The 8101-nt window shown below is 33.4% G+C and overlaps 1 protein-coding gene across 3 annotated transcripts in view; it reads right to left on the bottom strand.

The window, feature by feature from the left end:
* LOC118735290 (breast cancer anti-estrogen resistance protein 3 homolog) overlaps positions 1-8101 on the bottom strand; it is a 264639-nt gene that overhangs the window by 148997 nt on the left and 107541 nt on the right. The gene's annotated exons all lie outside the window — the stretch shown is intronic.

Below are 8101 nucleotides of genomic sequence, written 5' to 3'. Positions count from 1 at the left end.
ATAAAATAATATTATTTGCAAGAACCATTCACTAAAATTGTGACTAACTTTTTATTATTTATTAATTCCTTTTTGATATTCAGCAATAACAAGATGGAAAAAAATTATAAACCAAAATTAGTAATATTTTTATGAATGTAGTTATAAAAGTTCACAGAGGAAACGCCGGAAAACAATGTATTGGCAACAACATAAAATTTATGGCAATTTAGATGTCAACAGAATAATAACTACGATAAAAAAGCATGAGAGAAATGTGCGAGAAACGGTCAACAAATTTCTTATAAAATATTTTGATTTTTGCTGGGTGTAAATGAAAACTCAATGAGTATTAAGGAAAAGAAAAATTTGAAAATAATAAACAGAAAAAGAGATGGGTGCACAAAAACTTTAGTTAAATGTTTTTCCCAAATTCTTAAAAAGTAAGCAAATCGATTTTTTTAATGTTACTTTACATCTATTTTCTTTTTTATGAATAAGGTCATAAGCATGTACCGTTTTTATAAATAATTCTTATAGCAATATGCTATATATTTATTTATACACTTTTTGGCTGGCGAAATATGTAATTTTTCAACTTAATAGAAAAGCGTATTTAACCACATTACTTTTTTTTAATATTGAATGGCGCAACACAACAACTCTTTTTGTTGCACGAAACCCTTGAACACGTGCCTGTCATCTATTTCTTCTGTTTCGACATTTCGGTATTTTGCATTTCTTTCATTTTGACGTCATTCGCATTGTCAGATTTTTGAAATTCGTTTTGGTTCGACATTCTGCTATTTCATAATTCTTTCATTCTCATGTCATCCATCTTCCATTTCTTACCTTCCATTGCCGTTCGCATCGTCGAACGTGCCTGTCAAACACTGCCGCCATCATGCTTTTCAGTTTGGCAGGCACGTCCGCTGTTTGGCAGGCACGTCCGCTGTTAGAAAGAGAATAGACAAAAAGGGGCATAGGATTCCATACTTGTAAGTATATACGATGGATTTTATTTTATTTGCGATATTTCGTCACGCTTTGAATGTCATATCGTTGTTTTTTTTTTGAATGTTCGTTAATAACCAAATTTTAATTAACATTATAATTTTTGTAGTGTTGTGCGGTTTATACTTAGTATAAGAACGCAAACGTCAAGCTGTGAAGCTGTGTTTTTCTGTGATCTGTTTAAATTTTGTGTTTGATAAAGCTGTTTACGCTTATTAAAGTAAAAAATTAAAAAAAGTGTTAATAAACTTCTGGTGCACAATTTAAAGATAAGTAAAACATCAAAATTTCCCGTAAATTTGATTAATTTATCTTGATATTCTTAATTGCATGTGCCGAGTATTTTGTTTCATATAATATATTGTTGTTGGACAATTGTTTTTGTTTGTGCACTTTGATTTGGCTCTTTTTGTCTTTTTGTCATTTCTGCTGTTTCATCTTTGTCACAGCTGTTTGCGTTGTGTTTATTAGGTGTCAAATATACAGTGCATCTAAAACTGTTCGCTAACTGATATTTACCAGCTGATTGGTTCACTGATTAATACATCGTTTTCAAAACCGTTTTTGCTTTTTTGCTTCTAAAACCTAAAAATAAATATAACTTTAAACATGTCGTGTATTTACACCAATTGCCACGTTAAAAGCGACTCCTATGTGTCATGCTGGCTCTGCGATGGGATTGCCCATATAAAATGTGCTGGTTTGAGCGGTAGAGTTTTAGACGCTATTAACGAGGGTAAGGGTCTTCGTTGGTCTTGTCAAAAATGTAGATCAACCGAAGTTGATTTATTTAAATTCTTCAGGCAGTCCAGAAATGGTTTTTCTGAGATCGGGAAGGATCTGTCGGCGCTTGTTGAGAAATTTAAGCATTACGAAAAAATGTTTAGGTCTTTCACTTGTCTCGACGACCCTCCACACTCTGAGGATAGCCGAGAAAATAAAGGTGGGCATGTTATTAGTCCACCTAAAAAGACAGCCACGGATTCTAGTAAAAAAAATCCTTCATCCCAGTCCTTAGAACTTATTAATTTATCTTCTCTATGCCCTCAGGCATTGGAGCCTCCAATTTCTAAAGCCATATCCACTAGCTCTACTTCTAAAAATAGTCAAACCGTTGATTTAACAGTGTTGCCATCAACATCTCAAACTCCACTGTCTAACTTAGTTCCTCCGAATAATTCGGAGCCCCGCACATCAGACATCATTACCAAAAAGTTGGTTGTAATTCCTCCGAGAAGATCAATCTTTGTCTCTAGATTTGCTAAAGATACTTCTTCGGATGATATAAAGTCATACATATCGACTAAAATTAGAACTAAAGATGTATTTATTCGTAAATTTAATTTTAAATACGATCGCGATATTTCATCTTTTAAAATTGATGTAGCTTCCGAAGATTTTGATTCACTACTAAATAGTTCATTTTGGCCGACCGGGGCGTTTGTTCGCGAGTTTGAGTATAAACCTAATAAAAGTAATAATAACGTAGCTAAAATTTCTAATCTTAATTCGGATTCAAAAAACTAACTCGCAAGTCTAATTTAAGTATTTACTATCAAAACGTTAGAGGTTTGAATACCAAATTAACTGATTTATATTTAAAAGGTTTTGACTGCAATTATAATATTATTTCCTTGACCGAAACATGGCTCAAACCTCATATTTTTAATTCCGAAATTCTTCCAAATGAATATCAAATATTCAGGAGTGACCGCGTGGGCAGAATCGGCGGTGGTGTTCTTTTTGCGGTGCATTCATCGATACCATCCGAGGAAGTTAGTCTTCCTGTCATTGAATATACCGAATTTAAATGTATACGTGTACAGGCTGGAAAGACTTATATTTATTTAGCTCTTTGCTACATCCCTCCTAATTCTGCCGTATCGGTATATATGCAGCTAGTTTCTTTACTTGAGACCGTAAATGCAATGCTTACGGCATCCGATTCTATGATTGTTTTGGGCGATTTAAATCTGCCACATATTTATTTATTTATTTATTTATTTATTTATTTATTGTCTATGAACATACAAAGTTCTTACAGACTAGCAAATAACTTACATATGTATAATAAGTTGTAAATAAAAATTGGGAAAAATTTACTAGAAAATGGTACATCATTGACACCGATGTTGTACCAGTTTCATCTAGAGATAGTTACAATGTATTTCTGGAGGAAATGGCTGAACTTTGCCTCAAACAAATAAATATATGTCCAAATAAGTTTGGAAAGGTCTTGGATCTCGTTTACGTTGATGATGTTCCGAAGGCCTCTATTAATCGGTGTGATCCCCTAGTTTTGCCGGAAGATGCATACCATCCTGCTCTTGAGTTAAGCTACGAAATCATAAATGAAATACATAATAATAAGTCAAGTTCAAGTACTATATATGTTTTTGCGAAAGCAAATTTCAGGAAAATTAACAAAGAACTTTCAAAGTTATCTTGGCCAATATATAGAGATGACGTGGAGCGTAGCGTTGAGCACTTTAATGATACTGTTTTCAATTTGTTTCGAAAGTATGTGCCAATACGTAATATTGTTCATGAAGAACCAACACAATTATGGTTCACTAAAGAGCTTAAAAAATTGAAAAATAAAAAGTCGCACTCTTTTAAACTGCATAAAAGAACGGGCTTACACAGTGATTACCTAAGGTACTCAGTTTTGCGGCATAGCTACTTTGCATTAAATAAGAAATGTTATAATTCATATTTATGTAAAATTAAGAAGAATTTAATTAACAATCCTAAATCATTTTATGGTTTCGTAAATTCAAAGCGTAAGGCACATGGTTTTCCGTCCGCTATGCATTATCGCAACACTGTATCTAGCGACAGCCAACTCATTGCCAACATGTTTGCTCGGTTCTTTAGGTCCAATTATTCTATAGACTTCCCTATAAGTGGAGACTATCCGTACGAGCTTTGTCCAATCAACTCTGCTTATATTCCAGTAATATCTTCCGATGAAGTTTTACACTCTTTAAAAACCTTAAAAGCGTCATTTAGGCCTGGACCTGATCATATTCTGACCTGTTTTCTTAAAAACTGCGCTGAGAACATCTGCGAGCCTTTAACAACTCTATTCAATTTGTCGCTTAAACATGGCGTTTTTCCGTCTGCCTGGAAGGAGTCTTTCAATCTATAGAAAACTATCGAGGCATAGCGAAACTCTCCGCTATCCCCAAATTATTCGAAGCAATTATTGTTAACCAGCTGACATATTCTATATCTTCTTCAATTACACAATCTCAACACGGGTTTTCTAAAGGAAAATCTACTATAACTAATTTATTGGAGTTTACAACTCATGTCTCAAACGGTTTTAGAGAAAATGCTCATACCGACGTAATTTACACCGATTTCAGTAAAGCTTTTGACAAAGTATGTCACTCGTTACTCATCCGTAAACTCGACCTAATCGGCTTTCAGCCCAGTCTTCTTCAATGGATCTCATCTTACCTCTCTGATAGAACACAAAGAGTTATTGTTAATAATTGTTCTTCCAACATCATTAAAGTTTCTTCAGGAGTTCCTCAGGGAAGCCACCTTGGTCCGATTCTGTTCCTGATATTCATTAATGATATTTCTTCTATAATAAAACATTCAAAAATTTTAATGTATGCAGATGATGTGAAACTTTTTAAAACATTGTCCTCTATCGAAGAAAGGTCTTTGTTACAAGCGGATCTGAACAACGTGGTTAGTTGGTGTAATACAAACTATATGCCACTAAACCTTCAAAAATGTAAAGTTATGTGTTTCTCTCGGAGGGCTGTTCAACCAGCTGTTTATTCAATATCAAATTATAATCTGGAGGAAGTATTCAATTTTGTCGATCTTGGTATCACAATGGATTCCAAACTGAATTTCAACCATCATATTAATGTTACAGTCAATAAAGCCAAAGGCGTTTTTGCATTTGTAAGGCGATGGTCAAAAGAGTTCAAAGATCCTTATGTTACAAAAGCTCTTTTTACCAGTTTAGTTAGACCTATACTAGAATACGGATCTATTGTTTGGAATCCCCGCTACCAAGTTCATTCAGAAAGGATTGAATCAATTCAAAAACAATTCTTGCTTTTTGCATTGCGTAATTTTAACTGGGATTCAGATTACAATCTCCCCCCTTACACAAGTCCTCTAAAGCTCATAAATTTGCCTACACTCGCAAGTCGTAGAGAAATGCTGGGTATAATATTTATCGTAAAATTAATGACAGGCTCGATTAATAGCCCGGCCCTCCTGGCTGAGGTAAATTTTAATGTTCCTTCTCGAATGTCAAGACACTATTTTTAAAGCCATGCAGAACTAATTTTGAACTAAACGAATCATTCCGTGGTTTATGTCAAGATTTTAACTGTCATTCCAGCACGTTTGACGTATCGGACTCGATTTTTACTATAAAGAAAACTATTATTTCCACTCTCAATAATTGAAATACTATCTTTAGCATATCCAATCAGCTGATGAATTTGATTCTGTAGCTGAATAGTTTTAGATCTCGACACTTAACAAACTCCTATTTCCACTACTCGGCACGAAAAAACTAAAAAAAAAAAAAAGGTTCCGTACGTCATGCGGACTGCGCCCCTCGTGTCGGTTGGGCGGGAATGGAGGGTAAAAAGCCGTTGGGATTAATTAATTAATTAATTAATTAAAAAATATGTGTTAAAAATGCAACACGCTTCAGGTGTTTTTTATGTGGTGTTATATATCTGCTATACCACAAATTTTTTTAACGTGCCTTCCTTCGCGTAAGGATCGTTGCGAAAGCAGCTGTGGGGCAGAGCTGCAGCGAAATGCCTTGCTGTGCGTTAAACATTTTGAAGGAGCAGATTTTAAATACACCGGGAGGTACAGGAAAGTCACGTTTGATGCCAAGTGCTGTTCCTATGACCCTTATGCCGAAAAGTCCCTCCAACAACACTGCAACTTATAAATCAAAAACAGAAAACAACATACAAGTTAACAAATTTTAACTAAAGAAAATAAATAAATAAAAATAAACTTCAAATTTACATAAAAACGTCAACCGGTGAAATACAACTTTTTATTTTTCCTTACACACGCTCATTTTTATTTTTAATCTCCCGAAAACTTTGACTTTTGTAGGTTTGACGTCAAATTGGCTTCTACCTGTTTTTATTGTACCATGCATCAAAACGTCTAAGCATATGTGGTTATAAGTGGGCCCCTTTTCATACCTTTTATTATAAGCCTAATTTTGATAAAGAATTATTTGCAAAAATCAATTTTGAATAAATTAGCTTCAGTATTTACTGATTTGTAGAAGCTTTCGTATTTCCCTAAATTACCGGGATGTGGGCGTGGTTATTATCCGATTTTCTAAATTTTAAGCCGTTTCGCATGTTTTGTGAAGGCCAAGTTGTGTGCCAAGTTTGGGAGAAATTGGTGGAGCGGTTCCCAAGATATACACAAGTAATCATAAGTGGGAGTGGCTACGCCCACTTTCCAAAAATTTATAATATTCTTATTTTTCGCCTAAAAATTATTGTAAATATTAATTTGGAGTGATAAGCTTCAGTAGTTACTAAAATATCGCTGTTTTCGCAATTCGTGGTTATCGGCAGATTTTTCCCATTTTCCATACCATCCGTCCAAGGCTCAAAAGAAGTACACATACAAAGTTTCGTTAAGATATCTCAATTTGTACTCGAGTTATCGTGTGCACAGACGGACAGACAGTCACCGCTTAATCGATTTCTCTTTTCATTCTGATCATCTATATTAATAAAAATGTTGTGTTCGTATGTCACGGTCGTCAAAACTCGAGAACGGCTGAACCGATTTGAATAAGTTTTTTTGTATTGTTCGGTATAATACCAGAACCAATGATATCGCAAAAAATTGGAGGGTTGCCACCTATTTGAAAACTATATTAATAAAAATGGGGTGTTCGTATGTCACGGTCGTCAAAACTCGAGAACGGCTGAACCGATTTAAATAATTTTTTTTTGTATTGTTCGGTAAAATACCAAAACCAATGATATCGCAAAAAATTGGAGGGTTGCCACCTATTTGTAAATTTTTAAACCCAATTATATTGATAAAATAAATAAATTATTACAATATGGGTATCAAATTAAAGAGTTTTAAGAAAGATAACTGCTGGTAATATTTTTGACGAGGGTTGCCACCTATTTGAAAATTTTAACTCAGACAAATTGATAAAATAAATGAATTATTGCCATGTGGCTGTAAAACTAAAGAGTTTTAAGAAGGCGTAAAGTCGAAAATATGTTTGAAGAGTGTTGCCACCTGTTTGAAAATTTAACTAAAGTACATCGATAAAATAAATGAAATATTACATTATGGGTATCAAATTAAAGAGATTTAAGAAAGATATCTGTTGGAAATATTTTGGAGAAGGGTTGCCACCAATTTTTAAATTTTAACTCAGTTAAATTGATAAAGTAAATTAAATATTGCTATGTGGGTATCAAACTAAAGAGTTTTAGGAAGGCTTACAGTCGAAAATACTTTAAAGGAGGGTTGCCACCTGTTAAAAAATTAAGCGCAATTTTATTGATAAACTAAATGATATATTACAACATAGATATTAAATTCAAGAGGTTTAAGAAAGATAGCTGCTGGAAATATTTTTCAGTAAAATTGCCACATCTTTGAAAATTTAAACTCAGTTATTTTGATGAAATAAATGAAATACGGTGATTTGGGTATGAAACTTTAGATTTTTAAGAAGGCTTACAGCCGAAAATATGCCTGAGGAGGGTTGCCACCTGTTTGAAAATTTAACTCAATATAATTGAAATAGGTATCAAATTAAAGAGGTTGAGGAAAGAAAACTTTAGGAAATACTTTTGTGCACGATTGCCACCTATTTGAAAATTTTAACTCAGTTATATTGATTAAACAAATGAATTATTGCAATGTGGGTAGCGAACTAAAGAGTTTTTAAAAGTCCTAGAGTAGAAAGTTTCTTTGAAGAGGGTTGCCACCTGTTTGAAATTTTATCTCAATTAAATTGGCAAAATAAATGAAATGTTACAATATCGGTACCAAACTAAATGCAATTAAAGATCTTGATTTAGAAATCTATATATATATATATATATATATA

The sequence above is a fragment of the Rhagoletis pomonella genome, unplaced genomic scaffold (assembly GCF_013731165.1).
Source record: "Rhagoletis pomonella isolate Grant_MI unplaced genomic scaffold, Rhpom_1.0 Rhpom_scaffold_00003, whole genome shotgun sequence".
In the NCBI taxonomy this organism is placed as follows: domain Eukaryota; kingdom Metazoa; phylum Arthropoda; class Insecta; order Diptera; family Tephritidae; genus Rhagoletis; species Rhagoletis pomonella.
The sequence above is the reverse complement of the archived record's forward strand: the minus strand, read 5'-3'. Positions and strand labels throughout refer to the sequence as shown.